Source organism: Triturus cristatus, chromosome 6 (genome assembly GCF_964204655.1).
Source record: "Triturus cristatus chromosome 6, aTriCri1.1, whole genome shotgun sequence".
NCBI classification, from domain to species: domain Eukaryota; kingdom Metazoa; phylum Chordata; class Amphibia; order Caudata; family Salamandridae; genus Triturus; species Triturus cristatus.
Genome location: NC_140589.1, coordinates 731,817,382 through 731,838,894, shown reverse-complemented (window position 1 = coordinate 731,838,894; position 21,513 = coordinate 731,817,382). Strand labels below are relative to the sequence as shown.

Genomic DNA, 21,513 nt, shown 5'->3' with positions numbered 1-21,513 from the left:
GGTGACTGACAGGGACGAGGATGACTCTCGCCTCCTACTGAGAGATATTGCTCTGCCCGGCCTGTCCGTTGAGGACCGGGAGCGGCTGGACGCCCCTTTATCGTCGGATGAAATAGCGACCGCGATTCGTTCCCTTCGCTCGGGCAAGGCTATGGGTCCTAACGGTCTGCCCATTGAACTATACAAATTGCGTCCTGATAAGCTTGCGCCCTTCCTCAGCCGCATGTTCCGCGACTCTCTTGCGGCGGGTTCCCTTCCGGCCGACCAGCGCTTGGCCACTATAGTCGTTCTCCCCAAGGAGGGCAAGCCGCGTGACCGCTGTACCTCTTACCGGCCTATTTCATTGCTCAATGCGGAGCCTAAAATCCTGGCGAAAGTCCTGGCCAATCGATTGCTGAGTGTCGTGTGCGACCTTATTCATCCGGACCAATGCGGCTTTATCCCGCACCGCAACACCGCTCTTAACTTGCGGCGTCTGCATGGGGTCCTCGCCAGGGCGGAGCTCCTCACCGAACCGGCCGTACTGGTTTCTTTGGATGCCACGATGGCATTTGACACTATTGAGTGGCCATTCCTCTGGGCCGTCTTGGATAAATTCGGCTTTGGAGAGGGATTTATTGGCTGGGTGAGGCTCCTTTACACGGGACCCATGGCTCAAGTGGTGGTGAATGGGCGGGTCTCTCGGCCCTTTGCCCTCGGCAGGGGCACGAGGCAGGGGTGCCCGTTGTCCCCGTTGCTTTTTGCTCTCGCCCTGGAGCCACTCGCTGCCTGGCTCCGTTGGGAGCCCTCGCTTAGAGGGATCCGGTGGGGCCCGGGCTTTGAAGATCGGGTCTCGCTGTATGCGGACGACATTCTCCTGTATCTCACCTCACCGCGGCAGTCACTCACCGTCCTCTTTGACGTTCTGACCTCCTTTGGGAACAATTCGGGTCTCACGATCAATTGGTCTAAATCCTGCGTTTATCCCATCGCTGGTGGTCCTCCTCTTTTGCCGCCTCGGCTCCCGATTCAAATATCTCTGAGCGGCTTTAAGTACCTGGGGATATACGTTTCGCTGGACCCGGTGGCTCGTTACGAGCAGAATCTTCTGCGTCCACTTCGGCGACTGCGTGAGGACACGGCCCGGTGGTGCAGGCTGCCCCTGTCCCCGCTGGGTCGGTCCGCGCTGTTTAAAATGATGTCCCTTCCCAGGTTCCTCTATGCACTCCAGAACTCCTTCGACGTTATCCCAGTGGCCTACTTTCGGGAGGTGGAGAGCCTGCAGAGGAGACTGGTGTGGAACGGCCGGGCGCGTATTGCTCTTGCCAAGCTCACTCTCCCCTGGTATGACGGGGGCATCGCGCTTCCTGACATTCGCAGGTACTATTGGGCCTCGCAGCTATCTGCCATTAACCACGCCACGTATGCGCCCGGCTTGAATCCGGCGTATGAGATGGACAAGTTCCTGCTTCCCGGCGGGAACTACAACAGGGCACTTTATTCCCGCCTGGCTGACCGGACCCTTACGGGTCCTACTAAGATTGCTGTGCGGACCTGGAGGGCTGCCACTGCGGCCATGGGCTGGAGTGAGCGAATGACATGTGCTACTCCCTTGTTTGCCTCCGACCGCCTGGGCAGCTTGTGGACCACCAAGGGGTTTGACCAGTGGGACACGATTGGTATCAGCAAAGTGGGAGACCTGTGGCACAAGGGCACGGTCAAGACTTTCGCGGTGCTCCAGGCCGAATACGAGCTGACCGACAGGGAGTTCTTCCGCTACGCCCAGGTTCGACACGCCCTGCTCTCGGTCTTCGGGGAGGGGACCAAGATCCCTGTTTCCTCGCCCCTCGAGGACCGCGTACTTGACGGACATGTCCCTGATAGTACTATTTCTTTAATTTATAAAAAATTGATTAATCACCGGGCGGATCTCCTGGTGCGCCTTCGGGAGGCTTGGACTGGGGATGGGGTCGAATTGGATGACGAAGACTGGCAGTCTGCACTGTCGTCCCCCAAGGAGGTTGCCATTCCGGCTCGTCTCCGGTTGGTACAGCTCAAGATTCTCCACCGGGTGTATGTTACGGGTCCGCGCTTGGTCGCGATGGGATTTTCCGACGACGGGCTCTGTAAACGAGGCTGCGGGCTCAGCGCCACCTTTCTTCATATCCTTTGGGAGTGTCGCGAGGTGGCGGACTACTGGCGCCGGGTCCACACGGTTATGGGACAGGTCACCGGGGTTGTGCTGCTGCCGGAGGTGCGTCGCTGTGTCCTGAATGTGTGGGAGCCCAATGACTACAATGCGGCTCAGACTCGGTGGGCGGCCCTAGGGAACATGATTGCCAAGAGGGATATAGCGCAACTTTGGGGCGCTCAACGGCCGCCCACCGTGTCAGTATGGAAGGAGAACATGGACTGGTGTATGTTTCGGGAGAAGACAGTGTATGTGGCCCGTGGCAAGCCGGGGGCATGGGGTAGAATTTGGGGTCAGTGGAATGCGTATCGCGGAGGCATCTGTACGCCCCCCCTGGTAGACACTGATATCGCCATGTCCCCCTGACCCTTGACGGCTCCTGGCGCTTTTTGTAACAACTCCATATGGACGTTCATCTCCCTTGATCCCCTTCCCCCCCCCCCTCCGTCCCCGGCCTCCCGGTACTCCTCTCTTTAGCGGATTGCTCGAATGTTCTGACTGGAGTTTCCCGGGGGGGGCCTGAACCGCACCGGTATCCTTCGTAACTCGCCTTTTGTTTTTATTGTTTTTTCTTTTGTTTCTGTTACTGTTGGACTGATGCTTGCTGTTCTTCGAGAACTATCTTGAGCCACTGCGGGGCAGTGCCCTGGGAACGGACTGCAGCCCTGATATGTATATATTTCCTTATGTACCTAGCGGCCGGCCCGGGTGGTTGTAGGCCCATACTTGTAACCGAATTATTGTTCAATAAAAACCTTTTCAAAAAAAAAAAAAAAAAAAAAAAAGGCCCATGGGAGATGGTGCGTCGAATTAGGGTGGGATGAGAGGAAGGCAAGTAGGGCTCCCCTAGCCTGGTGAGGTGGTATATGGTGTATGGCACCATGATACAGAAGACCTGAAAGGAAATTTAAAGAAAGAAAATTTAAAATGGGCCGACGAGGCCCAATTGTCATTCCCTTCCCGCAGAGATCGGCATGAACATGCATAGATCCCGCTAGAGTAGTCACCCTCCTGGACTGAGAATCAGGGGACTGGTAATCTAAAGCGTTCCATAGAGCCACATGCAAAAGGTGTCAAGAACTTCTCCGGACCACCTGGGTCATGAAATAGCCGGGGTCAAGAGGCAGTTGAGTCTCAAGAGATCGCTAGGAGGAGGCCCCCTCGCGCCGGTGCATAGCTGATCCCTTGTTACAGTGGTCCTGACAAACACTAGATAGCAGGAGCATGCAGCGTGCATAGCATGTGTATCTGCAGCCAACACATGCAACTAATACTGATTTTAAATCTACATGGAAAATATTTTTCCATCGGACGAAATCTCTTAAAACGCACCTAATCCTGTCATTTTTCTAAGTAATAATGCATGTTTACAGGATGAGAAACACCATGAAAAATGTTTACTATCCCAAATCCCAGAGCGTGTATGATTTCTACAAAATTTGCTGTCCACACAGGCACACCAACTTCCTATGCCTAACCCACTAGCAGAAGTCGTACGTTACATCAGTGGACAAAAAAAAAAAAAATCACACAAGATGATTTTATAAAAACATTCACCGAATTCCTATTGCCAGACGCCCAGGTCATCTTGTTTGGGGTCAAGGATAATGAGTTTTAATTTTTATTCTGACCATTAGACAAGCAGGTTGAACCACTTGTTGTACAAACCATTTTGCTGCCAATTTACAGTACCACATTATAGATCTGCAAATGTCTGCCACTAGGGCAAGATATGCATCCAATTGTACAAGTTGTTTGAACTTGTATACATGACTTATTAATACAAAGGCTTTTCTAGTAGAGTGAGTACTCTAAGGAAATGCAGCGCGATCAGCTTGTATTAATGCCTGCCGATCCATGCTACCAGAATGTGCCCACATTATATGTAAAATGCCCAAGTCGAAACGAAAGATTGGTGATTGTTTGCTTTCAAAATAAAAATAAATTGTGCACAAAAAAATGAAACAAAAAGTTTTGCTAAACTATTGCTCAATACCTCTTTCTTTGAAGCATCATTTAGTGTAACGTGTTAAGTCGATGCCAATTTAAAAAAAAGATTAATAATGGAGAATCAGTGCAAAACTAGTAGAAACATGAGGAAAAAAATTAGGGTTCTAACGCCCAAGGAAAGTCAAACATGCATCCACAGGTAATAGCCTTATCGGGGTGCAAATTTATGGCATTTAGGAATTAAACTACAAGTTACTTCCCTTCGGTAACGATGTATCTGGTAGAGACGATTCTAGCCACAGATTCCTTAACGTAGAATTATCCCCAGGCGTGAGACTAGACCCGGAAAACTTTGTTTGCCCCAGCATCTCTGTGCGCCGGGGGGCGGTACCACGCGACCCCACCCTGACGTCGTCAGCGGGCGTGACGCCAACGAGGTCACATAAGCCCCACCCTGGCGCGCTGACACGCCACAACGCGGAGTCATCACAAACAAAACTGTGGGGAGTATGGGAACTAAGGTACAAAAAGCCATAGCGGTGAAATCCATAGCAGGGAAAGAGCAGAGCACCGCTCTGAGGAACACCCTTGCAAGCTAAGGTGACATCCTCCCTGGAGGCAGAAAGCGTGTGAAAAACACCATAGCAGAAGAGAGAGAGAGAGAGAGACTGCAATCACAATCAACAAACAATGAAGGGCAACAAGCCCGGAACAGAGGAGTAACAGCAATTCACCCCCAGACGACACCATCAAGGAAGGCCGTATCCCCTGAAAGGTGCGAAAAGGCTGAGGTACAGGCAAAAATAAAAAAAATAAAACAACGCAGAGGACTGCAAAGGAATCAAAAACCCCAAGCAAGTAAAAGGGAGAAGAGTAAAAGTAGGCCCCTACTCTGGAGAAACAAGCATTTGCAATGCAATAGGTCTCGCATTTACGGGAGTTTGAGCTATTGGCATTGTAAATGACAATGCCTTTTACTTATGTTTTGGTTTTTAAAACATAAAATAAAAGGCATTGTCATTTACAATGCCAATAGCTTCCTCGCGTAAATGCGAGACCTATTGCATTTTCAATGCTTGTTAGATGAGCTTCAAAGACTTTTGAATGGAAGCATTAAAAGAAAACCTCTCATAACTGTACCAACAAATAGGTCCTTTTTCTCACCAGGCACATGGCATGCATGATTAGAAGCTGTGTAGAAATAGCGCTTCGCGGTACTGTGGTAAACACTAATGTACTGGAATCTTTATTTGAATCCCTTTCGGAGCAGTCAGTAAAAGTGGCAAATATAATTGAAAAATTGAGCAGTTAACATGCACCTTTTGGTATAACTTTACCAAAATTATCCTACATACACTCCTACTGAGCAATGTGCTGAGGGTTACTCACTTGGTGCACATGGGGTCTAAGTTTATACTTTTTGACAGGGCTGTTTTAAATTACCAGTCCGGCCCTGGACGTGTTCCAGAGTCGAGTCAATGACAAAGAAGTGGTCCAAATGCTACGTTCTGAAGAGGGAGGGTGTGGCTTAACGGCCAGTGCATCCGACTTGGGCGCTGAGAGATCCAGGTTTAAGTCTCGTCGTGTGCTCAACATCCTGTGATTCTGGGCAAATCACTTCCCCCTGCCTACGGACAGCGCCTAGTATAATTATTAAGAAGAGAAAGAGGCAGCCAAAAGACGAGGATCAAATGTCCAAGCAAAATGGAAAATGTGGCCTAGAAGGAGACTAGATAAGAGGCGGGGGGAGGAGGGGGGGGGGGAGGAGTGGCCCCAACGCTACTCTTACAAGCTGATGAAACACAACTAGTAGAAATGGACAAAGTATTGAGGAACTATATGCAGCCGTTCCAGGCGTTCTGAATTTCCGGTACCGACGGGAATCTCTGTACGCAATTACGAGTTTGCAGACCAATAATTACTTGGCATAATTCTGCATGGAAAGCTGCATGTTTAAAGCTACAGATTACATTTTTAATGAAACTGCACTACAGCAACAGCACCGGCCCTGATATAATATTAATGGCCGCCGAGCAGCACGGTATCAGCAGAAAGCCTTTTAGGCTCTTACGCAACACGTAGCTAAATTAATTATTTGCAGGGAAAGGATCCCATACCCTTGGCAGCCTCCGAGGGATCAGTGAGAGCCGAACTGCGGAGGCGCTCATTAGCGACCCTCAAATGTCAGACACCGGGAGGAAAGAAGAGGCCTGACAGGGAAGGAGACACAGTGACACAGATCTGGAAGGGAGGGGGCGCGAGAAAGACAGGGACAGCGAGGTACAATGATGAAAGAGGTGGCGACGGAGCGGGCACAAAGAGGGCACGAGGTAGACGGGGACTGCAGGTTAGACAGGGACAGCAAGGTACAATGATGGAAGAGGCAGCGACGCGAGAAAGGGAGCGGGCACAAAGAGGGGAGAGGGCGCGAGGTAGACGGGGACCACAGGTTAGAGATAGGAAATGATGGAAGGCTCGTGAGAGAGAGCAGGATTGAATGGGGAGAGACAAAGAGCAGTAAATTCAGACATAAGCGAAGAGAGAGAGAGAGCAGTAAATACAGACATAAGCGAAGAGAGAGAGAGCAGTAAATACAGTCATAAGCGAAATGGAATGGGGTCGTAAGAGAGACAGAGGCCTAGGAAAAGGAGGGGAGCCAGATAGAGAACAAATGCGTATTACGAGAAAAACAAGACAAGCCCGGCTTCTAAAGTGCTTCTAAAGTGCTCCAGACGCGAGCGAGCGCCCGCCGCGCGAAAGTGAAAGCAAATTTGTCACGCCGAGACGTGGCGGAGCGTGGCGCGCGCGCTTGGCGGGGGCGCGCATTCCTGGCGGGGGAGCGGACCCTTTGAAGTATGATGCCGAGGGCGCCAGTGGGCTGAAGCGCTTCCCCAAACGGATTGCATGGCGGCACGATGCACGTGATTGTGCGCGTGCTCGCCATGCAATCCACTTTTGGGAGCACTTTGAAATGCCCCGCTTACTAGAGTCTCGCATAGAGATTGCGTAAACGCAATAGCTAGGCGAGACCTAAAAACCAGGGTGGAGGGATGCAGAAGCACACATGAACCAACCAACCACGTTTCATAAAGGAAGGGGTGGAACAATCAAGCAGAACAAAGCATCCTGTCCGTGAGGGAGCGAAGCAGACACGCACAGAAGACAAGCCACCCGGAGGGAGGCGAGTGCAGGAAACCAAACTGAAGGTACTCGCAAAACGGGGAGGAAGGGCGGGCCGTGAAGGAATCTGCGGCTAGAATCGGCTCTACCAGATACATTGTTACCGAAGGTAAGTAACTTGTACATCTGATAGAGACTGCCGCAGATTACTTAACGTAGAATAGATACCCTAGTCATACCCAGAGGGGAGGAGGGCCTGCGAGAGAACCTCCCCAGTAGGATGAAACACAGGGCCCCAGCAGGGCACGTGTCATAGGGACAAGAAGGGCGGCCCAGACCCTACCAAGCAGAAGTAAGCAAGAACAAGGCGAAGGAAAGACCAGGAGACCCCAAGCCCATCCAAGGTACAACTGCCACAACCCCCGCAGGGACAGACAGCCGACGAAGGAACACCCAGGAGGAAAAGAACCACCCCAACTCCAGGGAGAAGAGGTAGAACCGGAGGCAGAGCCCGCCGTAGGAAAACACACAGCGATAGAGGACAGCTGAACAGGCATCAGCCACAAGGCAGCAGACTAGGCAGGAACGGCTCCACAGCCAAGAAGCGCAGGCGTAAGAAGAAAGGCACAGGTGCGCAAAGCCCCAGCAGAACAAGAGGCAGGGGCACATGGGAACACAGTAAGGGTCACGGCGATGGACCAGAACGAGCAGGCGTGCGCAGCCGGCAGCTGGTAAGACCATGGAGCAGTGCACCCAGAAAAAGCCAGGCACAAGCCGAGGGCAGAGGCCAGGGAAATTCAGACCAAGCCCCAAAGGAGGATCGTTCGATAGACACACACCGACCATGAAGAGAAGTGGGACCAGCCAGAAGAGAAGAGACACGGAGGACGGACCCAAGCAGTCAACCAGAACACAGGATAGCCAGGAGACACCTAGCCCCCCTGGAACACCAGACAGAGGACCAGGTCGAAACGCCAGACAGGAAAGCGGAAACGCCACAACACCATAGACAGAATGCCAGACTGTTCGAGCGATGTAGTGAACACCGAGAATGACAGAACCTGGAGCAGCGCAAGCTGCGCCCGGACAAGACAAAAGAGACCGTACCAGCGGTATACAGTGATACCAGGAAAAGCAGGAAACCCAAAAAGGGGGCAACCATACCTTCCCAGCGCAGGACAGAGCTATGCAATAGCTACAAGTACCCCACATAGGGTATGATACGTCCCAAGAAAACAAGGGAACACCTCTTAGAGAAAAAATCCCGCAGCAGAGGACAAGAACACAAAGGACCTGCAGATAGAACCACAGACGGCTTGCAAATCAGTCAAACAAAAAAACAGACAGAAGGCCCAACCAAAGAACCACAAAAGCTGAAGGGGCTGTACCAGCAGCCAACAGCACAAAGGGGTCAACCTAAGGACCCCGAAGGCACGCCAACCCACACAGAAGACACAGACGGTCCAACCGAACCACTGGACTCCTGAACAAAGGGCGGTATAATGCCGCCCATAAAGCAGCAGAGGACGACAAGCCAAGTTTACGTAGGGGGAGGAGGACGGAGCCCCGCAAGGAGCCGCTGAATGTCGGCATCCGCATGAGTGTTAAACTAAAGCAACCCATCAAAGGGCAGATCAACCAGACGCTCCCCAACGTTCTCATGGAAAACGCTATCCCTCAACCAAGCATGGCGACAGAGAGCTACCGAACTTGCCATAGTGCGGCAGAGAGCATAAGAAACGTCCAGGGCCGAACGAAGAATAAACGCGGCAAACTAAAGGCCATCCATCACAAGGCGCCGCAGATCAGCGCAGACACCTTCCTGAGAGGCAGAAGACAGAGGGGACTCCACAGAATCCCACAAGCTGGTAGTAGCCCTGACCAACACACAAAGCGCTCGCAAAGCAGCACTGGCGGAAGCAAAGAGGTTACGCCCCCATGAATCAAACCACCAGGCCTCCCGTGACGGAGGAAACAATACAAAAGGTAAGGAAGGGAAAGCAGTCTGCAGAAGAAGGCCCTGGGTAGAAGGGTGGAAAGGCATACTAGATCATGCGGAGCAGAATGGTGGAGGAGCGACTGGGGCACCAGATCACCCGTGGCAGGACGCCCCCAGGCCCCCAGAAGAGAATTATGGAGCGAAGCTTCGAAGGGAAGAAGCAGCTCCCGTCCACCAGAGCCCTGATGGAGAACCTCAAGCAAATGGTCCGTAGGGAACGGGGTGGCGGGGTCGCCTATGTGCAAAATGCCGTCGGCCGTGAAAATGGCCCGGGCAAAGGCTGCACTCGCCTCCGTAGGGCGTCGCGGTGTGGGGGGGGGGGGGGGGAGGGGGCAATTCCTCCGTGGGTGACGGCTGTAAACCATCCCTGAGTCCAGCTGAAGAAGAAACGGCCAGCCCTGGAACAGTGTAAGATTCACGGGCGAGTGGGGAACCCGAGGTGCCTCTGGGGAAGGCGGTGGCAGGCGGGGATGGCGAAGAGCCCTCCCTGGAAGACGCCGGGAAAAAGGCCACGACACGGCGTCCCGTCTCCGGGGAAGAAGAGACAAAAAGTTGACGAACTTCCGGAGAGGAGGGGGCCTCTGGAGACGAGTTGACGACCGGCGCCGTGCAGTCCGCGTTGGCTCGACGTCGTCTGGAGCGGAGGTGACACAGAGACGACCTCCTTCACCACTTGCGCCCCAGGGGAATAGGGCGGGGCCGGGTTGGCGAAAGAATGCCACCAAAAAGGCGCCGACTCGACCTCCGACGAAGCAGCCGCCTGCGTGGAGAGACGAGAGGGACCCAGGGGCGCACCCCGTCCCCTAGCCAGCACCAGCGGTGCCGCCAGCCGACGGTGCCTGAGCGGCATCAGCTCGGCTTTAGGCAAGGCCGCCGCCTGCCCAGAAGACCGAGGGGAACTCGGGGACGAGCCCCGACGACCTCCTGCGACACCACAGGGACCCCCTCGGGGGTTTGCAGCGAGGCAGTGGCACCGTGGGCCGAAGAGGGGAACCCCGTAGGGCCGCACCCCGACGAAACCACACCTCCAACACCTGAAGCCGAACCCGTTGACGCCGGGGCCGGAGCCGCCGGCGATGCTGCGCAAGGCCCCGCACGTGGCAAGGGATCCGCGGACGTCCCAGGAAGAGGAGGAGGAGCCAAGGAAGCCTGCAGAGCCACAGCATAGGCCTCCATTTGGGCCCTGGTCGACCCGACGCCAGGAAACGGCGGGTAGGGTTGCGACGAAGGACCAGGCCTCGGGGACAAGCTGTAAGACTTACCGACGGGCGAGCAACGCTAGGGGCCTCGGTGATGGGCGATGTCAGAATCGGAAGCGGTTATTCTTGGATTCTTCCATGGGGGACGGACGCGGAGACGGCACCGATCCGGACAACCAGGCTGAAAGGAGCTTCATCTGACGCTCCCGCCGGGACTAAGGCTTCAGATGCTGGCAAACGCCGCAGTCCGTGGAATCATGGTGCTCGTCCAAACACCACATGCAATAGGATGAGGGTCTGTCACCGATATCTGACGTGCGCAAGACTAGCACGCCTTAAAGCCCTTAGGCATTCGCACACTGTCACACAAGGCAAAGCGTGAAAAAGAAGGCCTGAAAACAGGCAGGGACATGATCCGGATCCGCGTTGCACGCGGAAAAGAAGGAAACTGATGTCAGTGCGCCGGGGTGGGACTTATGTGACCTCGCTGACGTCACGCCCGCAGAGGACGTCAGGGTGTGGTACCGCCCCCCGGCATGCAGAGATGCTGGGGCAAAGAACATTTTCCGGGTCCAGTCTCACTCCTGGGGATAATTCTACGTTAAGAAATCTGCGGCTAGTAGTCGCTATCAGATCGGAGTTTAAAGTAGTAAGACTTCAAACCAAACTTTTAACATATTTTTGTGAACCGTGTTATTGTATGAGCAAATATTCACAAATATGTTTACGGGTGCAAAAACCTGCTGAGCAATTGCACATTTCGCTACATCTGCTTTTTAACTGCTGTTCTTGTCAGGAGCAATTTTCCAACAATTTTATATAGTGTGTACAGTGGTAGGTGAATGCCCTTGAAAGTATATTTGTGGCAGTCTACAGACTCACAGTACCAACTTGTATTTAGATTTGTGTAAAGGTAGTTAAATAAGAGCTATACTAAAATTCAAAACATGATACAATAGGAGCCTTAACATTATCAAAGAGGATATTATCAGAGTTCTGATATAACAATTACACTGCAATATGTCACCTTCCTGCATGGCATCAAAGGGGCAAATTGTTTTCTTACAGGACAAGTCGATTTCTAAAGCATCCTGTATCTTAGACAAGTAGATATTTTATAAAATTCCACATCCAGTGGATTTAAAAATACCAGCATGCTAAATATTGTTGTCTAAAAGCCAGTACAAGAGGAACTTTGTACACCATTTTACGAACACGTGGACTAGTGGCCCATTTAGCAGGATATGTCCGAAAAACAAAAAAAAACACACACAAGGGAAGAACTCTAGGCATGTGTATTTCATACAGTAACATCAAGTAAGGCTCGGAATTTAAAAGGTAATTAAAGCCATTGCCTTAAAAAAGGGCCAAAACTTTACCAAATGTATCCATGAAATTAGAGCTTGACATCAACTGAAATGATTTAAACTGGTCTAGTATTCGGTTACCCTAGTACATGGGTCCTCGCAAACATTTCCCCTGGGGCCACAAAGTACTGTCTGTGGGATGTCCGAGGGCCGCACTGATGCCAGCAATGCGAGGGTCGGGTGATGAAAAATGGGCGCAGGGGGATGCGAAAGAGATGCATGGTGTGCACAACAAACCAAGCCTTTGCGTTACTGCGGTCTGCCACCAATGCTCTAGTCTCATACACCAAGAATTAAAGAAAAGGCATTAAACTTCTAAACCAAAAGGTGAGAGAGAAAGAAATTCTCATCTGGTGGCTGAACTGTAAAATGTGAAACCAGAAAACATGGTATCAGTCCTGCCTTCCCTACTTGAACAAATTGTGCTATCCTAGGCAATTGGTTAATTTAACTTTGGCTCCTCTTTATTCATTACCACATACGAGAGCCCCTCAAAATAAGAGTTTAAGATGTGTGCTGTACAAAACCTATTGCGTTTTATTGAACAAACTATAATGTTGTTTCAATTATATAACAACCAAGGATACTCACATGGTGCACCTGACAAATGACTTGCTTCTTGGTTCACTATTATCATTGTTTTCATAATGGGGGTGGCATGCATGTTTCCAAGATCATGTTTGAAACCTATCACTGGCGGTCGCCAGTAGATAGTAATAGTTAGGACCTATTTTCCATAGGAAATCCGCAACATTCTATTCCCAATAAGTCTGGCGCCGATTGACGAATCTTCGTAAAATTTTCCAAACTTTTGGCCAGCTCCGCTCTGCTCCTACCCTGAAAGTTTTGTGATGATTCGTCAAGCGGCGGCCGAGAAAAAAGGGGGGTCCCAAAACGCGTTTTCCCCATGCAATTTCCCATAGGATCTGTTGTCGCAGCTACAGCCCGAACCGCTGAACGGAATGACACCAAATTTGGCAAAGAGGTAGTCCTCAGTTCAGATTCGTGCCTTTTGCATAAATGGTGTGAATCTGTTCAGTAGTTCCTGGGAAAATTAGGGTAAAAAAGTTAGTGATATCTATGGCCGCGGAGGATCCGCGGACCGTACACGCACCGTAAGCGCATCCTCCCCGAACCAAGCGCGCACCCTCCCGATCGCGCGCTGAATGCTAATTGGCTGTCGAGTGTCTCTCTACATTCGAAACCAGGAACTGTTGGCGGCCATTTTCTGCCTCGGTAGAAGCGAGGCTGAAGAAGCAAGGGGAATAAGTGTGTAAAAGATATAAAGGGGACAGAGTGGAAATACTCTGACCCTCTAGAGGTGCTTAGGGGGTCCCAGAAGGACCCCCTGGGGCCCCCTTTTAAAAAAAAAAAGAAAATGGCGAAATACGCGCACGGTGCGCGCATCCTAACGCGTTGGGTGCACGGATTCTCACGCGTTGGGTGCGCAGATCCACAGCAATTTTTTTTTAAAAGACAAGAAATCATTGGTTGTATGACTACTTTCTACACTGAAAGGTAGGGTGTATATTTCTGTTATTTAAAGGTATGATTCTTATTGGTTAACAAAAACAGATTGTAAGGAACATTATATATGATAAGCTGATATGTTGAAAAGTCAAGCACACTTCCTGTCTTGTGTAGGAACATTGTGTGCTGAACTTGTGACCTGTGAGCTCAGTGCAGTGTTCCATGACCTGTTTCTATGGTAACAGGCAGAAGGCAGATTGGGGGAAGGGTTGAAATGTATTTCAGTTGGAAAGGGTTGAAATGTTTAACTAATAGAAATGTGTGTTTGCTTTTGAGTTTATGTGAGAAGGATTGTGATTTGATGTTTACATGTATATGTGAGGAAAATGAAAGGGAAACTTTTCCATTCTTTGTTTTTGCTGAGAGGTGGACAGTGCAGAGATTCTGTAAAAGGAAATATGGTGAGTTTATATTTATTTATTTTATTTTGTCAATTTATAGGGCGCAACAGCTACCCAAGAAGGGTTTCCCGGCGCCTAGACACAGCTAGAACAAGAGACAGAAACGGAGGGAGAATTTAAGGTGTTTATTGTTCGTACAGCCAGGTCTTTACAAGCTTTCTAAAGCTATAATAGTTATCTTCCTTCCGAATGCCTAGTGGAAGCGTGTTCCACAAGGAGGGTCCAAGGTAGGCAAAAGATCTGCCCCCTGATCTTGCACGTTTAAACCTTGGTATACAGAAGCATGCTGCTGTCTGGGACCGGAGGTTTCTCTTTGGCGTGTAAAGGCAAGCAAGGGATTGGAGGTATTTTGGGGCTCCTCCTGTTTTTATTTTGAACATGTAGTTCAAGGCCTTGAAACGAACTCTGTTCTCTATCCTGAGCCAATGAAGGTCCCGGCGATGGTTCGAGACTCCAGCGTTCCTAGGAATCTTACACAGGAGTCTGACCGCAGTGTTTTGCGCTACTTGTAGTCGTCCAATGACAGATTTATTAGCGCCTAAATATAGGATGTTGCCGTAGTCAAGCCTTGATGTAATAAGGGCATTGACTACGGTCTTCTGTGTTGACATAGGCAGCATCCACAGGATTTTCCTCAACCATCTAGCTATGGTGAGACACAAACCAGTAACTTTACTGGCCTGTTTGTCCATGGATAAGGCGTTGTCTAATACAAAGCCCAGATTTCGAGCATGGGACACCGGGGTAGGAAGGCTGCCCATCTGTTCTGGCCAATGCGCGGGGTTCCAGAGATCTTTGTCTTTTCCCAAAATCAGAATTTCCGTCTTGTCGCCGTTCAGTTTTAACTGGTTTGCTGTCATCCAGTTTAATATTTTTAGTAATCCTTCCTTGAGTAACGACGGGGAGTGGGGACAAGAATTCGACAGGGAAAAAATGATTTGGGTGTCATCGGCGTAGTTCATAAGCGTTAGCCCTAGCTTTTCAACAAGTTCTACCAGAGGTTTGAGATAGATGTTAAAAAACAGAGGGCTCAAGATGGACCCCTGCGGCACTCCATGATCTGCAGGTAAGGTGTCTGACTCGGCCTGTGCTGATGCGATCTGAAAGGTTCTGTTTGCCAGGAAGGATTTAATCCACTCCAGAGCCTTTCCTCTTATACCATTTGTGTGCAGTTCTCTAATAAGCGTTTCGTGGGAGATGGTATCGAACGCCGCACTTAGATCCAATAGCACAAGTGCTACCGTCTGGCCTTGGTCAAGAAGTTTTCTGATATTTTCAGTGACACCTAACAGGGCGGTCTCCGTCGAGAAACCAGCCCTGAAACCAGATTGCGAGGGATGGAGTAGGGAGTTTTCCTCTGCAAAAATGGCTAACGTGGAGTGCACGTGTCTCTCGAGGCACTTTGAAAAAGCAGGAAGCAGAGATATAGGCCTATAATTGGCCAGTATTTCTGGGTTAGCATTTGGTTTTTTCAAGAGGGGTGTCACCATAGCGTGCTTCCATAAGGCCGGGACAGTGGCAAGGTCGAGGGACAAGTTAAGGAGGTTGGCTATGATATTCAAGGACTGTTCATCCAGTTTTTTTATAATACTAATAGGGATGGGGTCCCTAGGAGAGCCAGATTTAACTGATTTGAGGATTCCTTTGAGATTCTCTAATGAGAGACTCGGCCAGGATTCCAACAGGTTTCCGCCTAAAGCAGTGGATTGAGGCAGGATAGAGTTAGATGGAGGGGGTGGATCAACGTCAGATATTTTAGTATTGATATCTGAGATGATTTTGTCAATTTTCTCTGTAAAGAAGCAAGCTAACGCCTGACAATGTTGAGCGCTTAGGGGGGGAGCGGCGGCTGTAGTATATGCGCCCGCCAATTCCTTGACTTTAGAGAAAAGAGTTTTGGGCATGTTAGTTGCTTCGGTAATTGTTTTTAGGACGAAGGCAGCTCTTGCCTTTATACACGCCGCATGATAGTGGTTTCTGGCATCATGATAGCATTTTTTGGCATTAGGGTCGTACTTTTTACGCCATTGACGTTCTAATGCTTTGCATTTTGATTTTTCGGATTTAAGGCTGTCGTTAAACCATGGGGCCGGGGGACGATGCCTACTCCCTTTGGTGTGAATAGAAGGCAGGCAGCTATTTGCTGCATTTGTTAGCCAATGTTGGGTCTCCATTGCTACGTGGTCGATGTTGGAGTTAGGGCTAGGAGGGTTTTGTTTGAGTACCGCATTTAAAGCATCGATGTCGACTGACTTCCAGTTCCTTCTATTAGTGACAATACTATTTTGTTTCACACTAGGGGAGGGTGGAGAAGAAATGCTAAAGCTGATAAGATGATGGTCGGACCAGCCAGAAGGTACGGTGGCGATGTGCGTGAGTTCACTGACATTAGATATTATGGGGTCCAACAGATGGCCAGCTATATGAGTAGGGCTGGAGTTGATAATAGATAAGTTCAGTGCAGCTAGATCTTCCAGAAAATTGTAGCATGAGGGGATGGTGGGATCTTCCAGGTGTAAATTAAAATCACCCAGCAGAGAGAAATTGCTAGATGACATATAGTAGGGAGTAATAAGATTTGCAAAGTTAGATACCCATTGAGAGGGGTTTCCTGGTGGACGATAGATCAGAAGGCCTGACATTGTGAAATTGGGGTTCAAGGTAATTTTAAAAAGACCCGCTTCACAGTCTGGAATTTGTACAGATTCCAAAGTACATTTGAAATCCCTGTTAAAAATGATGGCTATCCCGCCCCCTACCTGTTTTTCCCTGTCAAGTCTGACAATGGCATAGTTGTCAGGGAGGGCAATGGCAATATCTGGGCCGGCGCTGTCATGTAGCCATGTCTCGGTTAGGAAGACGGCGCTAGGACATTCTTCAATAAGGAGATTAAAAATTTCATGTTTATGCTTGGGCAGTGATCTACAGTTTGTGCTGTACAATACGTATGTTGGCTGTACATTTTTACGTAAAATTTTACATTTCCTGTGTCTCCTAGGTGGGTCGGAGTAGGGTTGAAGAACGTCAATGGATAGTTTACACTCGGAGCAAACATGGGTTCCGACTTTGTGAAGGTTGGATAAAGAGCAGTTCGGCTTATGGGTAGGGCGCAGCGCTCTCAAAGCGGAGGAGGTTCTTACCAATCTGGGAGGTGCTGTGGGAAAGTGAGCCTCGGCCTCGTGCCCCATCCTGACACGGACGGGCACAGACGGGCTAGTCTTTGGCGTGTCTTCGGCGTGCTGATGGTGTGCCCGCTGCGCTCGACCGCTGCGCTGTCGAGTAGTGAGCATGATAAGAGGGGATAGAGGAGTGGGCGTGGCTACGTGGGTGGGCGTGGCCCCGAGTCACGTGGGTGCAGTGACGCTGACAAGGGATTTAGGACTTCCCCCTCGGCGCAATTACTGCAAAACGAGCCAAGCCGCTGACTCAAAGTAAGTGTTTAGGTCTTTAAAACACACGAACACAGTGCAGTTTAAAAAGATATACAAAACACACAAGTCTAGCAGCACTAGCAAACACCCCGGCTTCCGCCTCAGGGTACTACGCTGGTCAACACCGGCTAAGGGCGGGCACGGCGCTTATCTGCTTCCTGGGGTGGGCGTGGCTACGTGGGTGGGCGTGGCCCCGAGTCACGTGGGTGCAGTGACGCTGACAAGGGATTTAGGACTTCCCCCTCGGCGCAATTACTGCAAAACGAGCCAAGCCGCTGACTCAAAGTAAGTGTTTAGGTCTTTAAAACACACGAACACAGTGCAGTTTAAAAAGATATACAAAACACACAAGTCTAGCAGCACTAGCAAACACCCCGGCTTCCGCCTCAGGGTACTACGCTGGTCAACACCGGCTAAGGGCGGGCACGGCGCTTATCTGCTTCCTGGGGTGGGCGTGGCTACGTGGGTGGGCGTGGCCCCGAGTCACGTGGGTGCAGTGACGCTGACAAGGGATTTAGGACTTCCCCCTCGGCGCAATTACTGCAAAACGAGCCATTGATATAAGTGATTGATATACTTCTTAATCTACAAAAGAACTTGAAAGATGAGTTATTTAATTGTGAGGGGATGTATGTAGACTATTTTGATTTTAATCAGACTAATGTATTTCTCCTGCTAAAGTGTAGGGAGTACTTTTTTTCTTTACAATGTGTGTGCATGTAGAAACCATTTTGTGATAAGCATTTGTGTTTTTCATGTGTTTGTAGACAGATAACTGTGCTGTTTTTATATTTTGGTAGAATTAGAAACCAGTCATTGTTTATGAATTTGTGAAATGAGTTATGTTATGTTTCTATACTAAAATGTAGTACTACTTCTAGATGAAGAAATGTGTTTTGGTATAGTGCAAGGGATAGTGTTGTTTGTCTAGAATCACACAGTGAGTCTGTGTGCATTTGGGAACCACTGTGAGAGAAGCATTTGGTAACATCGTGTATTTGCTGACAGATAACTGTTTTAACTTGTCATGTTGTGAAGTTTTAGTAGCATTAGAAGACAGTTATGGCTTATGATTTGATTAAATGAGTCAGGCTTTGACAGAAACGTGCAGTCCTGAAATATGAAGATTGTGTGCAGTTCCCTTACCACTTCCACAGTAGTGAATGATTTTTGGTAAACTCCTAGGTATAGTGGTTGTTGTCTAGAATCACACTGAGTGTGTGTGCATTTGGGAACCACTGTGAGAGAAGCATTTGGTAACATCGTGTATTTGCTGACATAACGAATTTAAAACCTCTCATGTTGTCAAGTTTTAGTAGCATTAGAAGCTAGTCTTTGCTTATGCATTGATAAAATGAGTCAGGGTTTGACACTAAGGTACAGCACCATGTACTATTCTGTTCACTGTGGAAGAACTGAAAATTTAAAAGTTTTACCTAAGCACTGTCCTAGAAGTAGTCTGATTATTTAGTCAGTTTCTAAGTACCAAATAGATTGCTTCAAATGTCTATGCAGTATGCATGTAGTGTTCTAACATACTATACACTTGTCTTTTACACCTTCAATTCCCTAGTCAGTATCCATACACTTCCAGGAAACACCCTGTCACTTCCTTTGCAGTCCTCTAGAGACCCATTCAACAGCATGTACTAATCCATTCACTGTGCCAAAACCCAAACACTTATAAATTCACCAAGACACTCTCTTTCCAGTACTCTAAATGATTCAGTCACTGCCCAAGTATTCATGCACTGAGCCAGGTCTTAGCACATGGACTTCTTCAAACCCCTATCCACTATGCATGCAGTCCTCTAACCACCTACACACTTGTCTTTCATACCTTCAATTCCCCAGTCAGTATCCGTTCACTTCCAGCAAACACCCTGTCACTGCCGTTGCACTCCTCTAGTGACCCATTCAGCATCATGTACTAATCCATTCACTGCGCCAAACCCTAGTAAATTCACCCAGGCACTCTCCTTGCAGTACTTTAATCATTCAGTCAGTACCCAAGTACTCATCCAGTGACCCAGGCCTTAGTATATGGACTGCTTCAAACCCTTATCCACTATGCATGCAGTCCTCTAACCACGTACACAATTGTCTTTCACACCTTCAATTCCCTAGTTAGTATCCATACACGTCCAGGAAATACCCTGTCACTCCCTTTGCAGTCCTCTAGTGACCCATTCAGCACCATGTACTAATCCATTCACTGTGCTAAAACCCAAACACTTATAAATTCACCAAGATACTATCTTTGCAGTACTCTAATCATTCAGTCAGTGCCTAAGTATTCATACACTGAGCCAGGCCTTAGCACATGGACTGCTTCAAACCCCTATGCACTATGCATGCAGTCTTCTAACCACCTAGACACTTGTCTTTCACACTTTCAATTTCCTAGTCAGTATCCATACAGTCCAGCACTTGTCACTGCCTTTGCACTCCTCTAGTGACCCATTCAGTACCAAGTACTAATCCATTCCCTGTGCGAAAAGCCTAGCACTTATAAATTCACCTAGGCACTCGCCTTGCTGTACGATAATCATTCAGTCAGTACCCAAGTAGTCATGCAGTGAGCCAGGCCTTAGCACATGGACTGCTTTAAATGCCTATGCAATATGGATGCAGTCCTCTAATCACCTACACAGTTGTGTTTCACACCTTCAATTCCCTAGTTAGTATTCATACTCTTCTAGCAAACACCCTGTCACTCACCCAGTGTGTCTCCTTATAGTACTGTAATCATTTAGTCAGTTAGCATGTAGTCTTTTAGTGAGGTAGGCTTTAGGGCATGAACTGCTTCAAAGTAGTATGCACTATGCATATAGTGTTTTAACGATCGTCACACTTGTGGTTCAGGGCTATAGTTTCTTAGTCAGTTTTTATATAAAATGTGTTTGTACAGTAATGGAATAGTATACATTTGAAAGTTATTAATATACATTTATTTGTGATTCTTTTTTACAGATACAGAACAGGAGTGTTTCTCATCTGTTTGCACTCTTCTCGTGCAAGATTGTTTGGATGAAGGGTCCTTAGGTGTTTCATCATACTTGCTGTGCCGCACGAGTATTTTTTGTTAGGATCCCCTCGTAACAGAACTCTTTGGCAAATCTTGCGAGTGACGAAGGTGGCCTTGGTCTTTGTTTGCCCCTTGGGAAAAGTAAAAAATTTCCTCACCACTGAAGAAAAACGTTGAGGGCCTGGTGCCTTCTGCAAAAAAAATTCCTCAGATTCGGTAAATATTTTAAAGCAGCAACATTTACAGTTTTTGTTATAAAATGTTGTTAGCTGTATGCATTTTATATATCTGGGATTTGTTTCTTGTGGTATTTTGTTGAGAATACCATGTTGGATTTTTTTTAAACAATCTTTCTGATTTTCCAGGTCTGTCGTCGACATCCATGGTCCCCACAGGAGTGTTTCGCCTTGTTGTTTTGTATTATTGATGTTACATTTTGTTTATTCGTTTATTGTTCATATATATGTTAATAAAAAAATAAAGTTTGAAAACAGTTTATCGTTTATATATTTATTACTATAAAAAATAAGGTTTGAAAAAAAAATTAATAACGTTTTTGGTTGTTCTCTTAACTGCTGTGTGACTCTTTCTTGTTCTTATTACTGTTATTTGATGGAGTCCACCATGGTATTAAATTTTGGGGCACTTATCGCTGGAATACTGATATCTGCAGTTTGCACCAACTTCTGAATAGTGTGTTAGATTTATCTCAACTTTACTTTCGTTAAAGTGCTGATCATGAAATGGAAAGTAGCCGTTGCCGTCCAAAAAGACACGAGGTGCACCCTTCCGATTTATTCTAAATACTAAAATCCTGTATTGAATTGCACTGAGGTATTGGCTGCACTTACAGTGTACACACAAAATCTATTAAGAAATCTCATTGTATTTATATTGATTGGGAATAGTGCGTCAGGTATAGATCTTGACGAGATACACTGCTCAGTTCGTATATTGTTCTGCACACGAAAAAAATCACATCACAACTTTCACACCAATTGCAATGCGAAACAAATTCCGGCGATAAGACACGTTAGCACCAGGGATTTTACACCTGCTTTCTGCTGGTGTTAAGCAGGACAACTACCTGCACCATGAAAGGGAACACAGCCAAGAGCCACACCAGAACACCCACAGGTGCCATAGTCAATGAGCATGATACAGGGATACCCATGAGGGTCAGAAGACTCATCTCAACAACTCCAGGACCGCCAATGCCCCCCAAACCCACATCTTAGTAAGTGTGTCCCTGTGGTCATTGTCTTAGCATGATAGGCACGAGCCCTGCAACATCACAGTGTGCTGTCACCTCAGCGTT

The 21,513-nt window shown here is 48.5% G+C and overlaps 1 protein-coding gene across 1 annotated transcript in view; it reads right to left on the bottom strand.

The window, feature by feature from the left end:
* Positions 1 to 21,513, bottom strand: part of LIN28B (lin-28 RNA binding posttranscriptional regulator B) — a 438,223-nt gene that overhangs the window by 357,824 nt on the left and 58,886 nt on the right. The gene's annotated exons all lie outside the window — the stretch shown is intronic.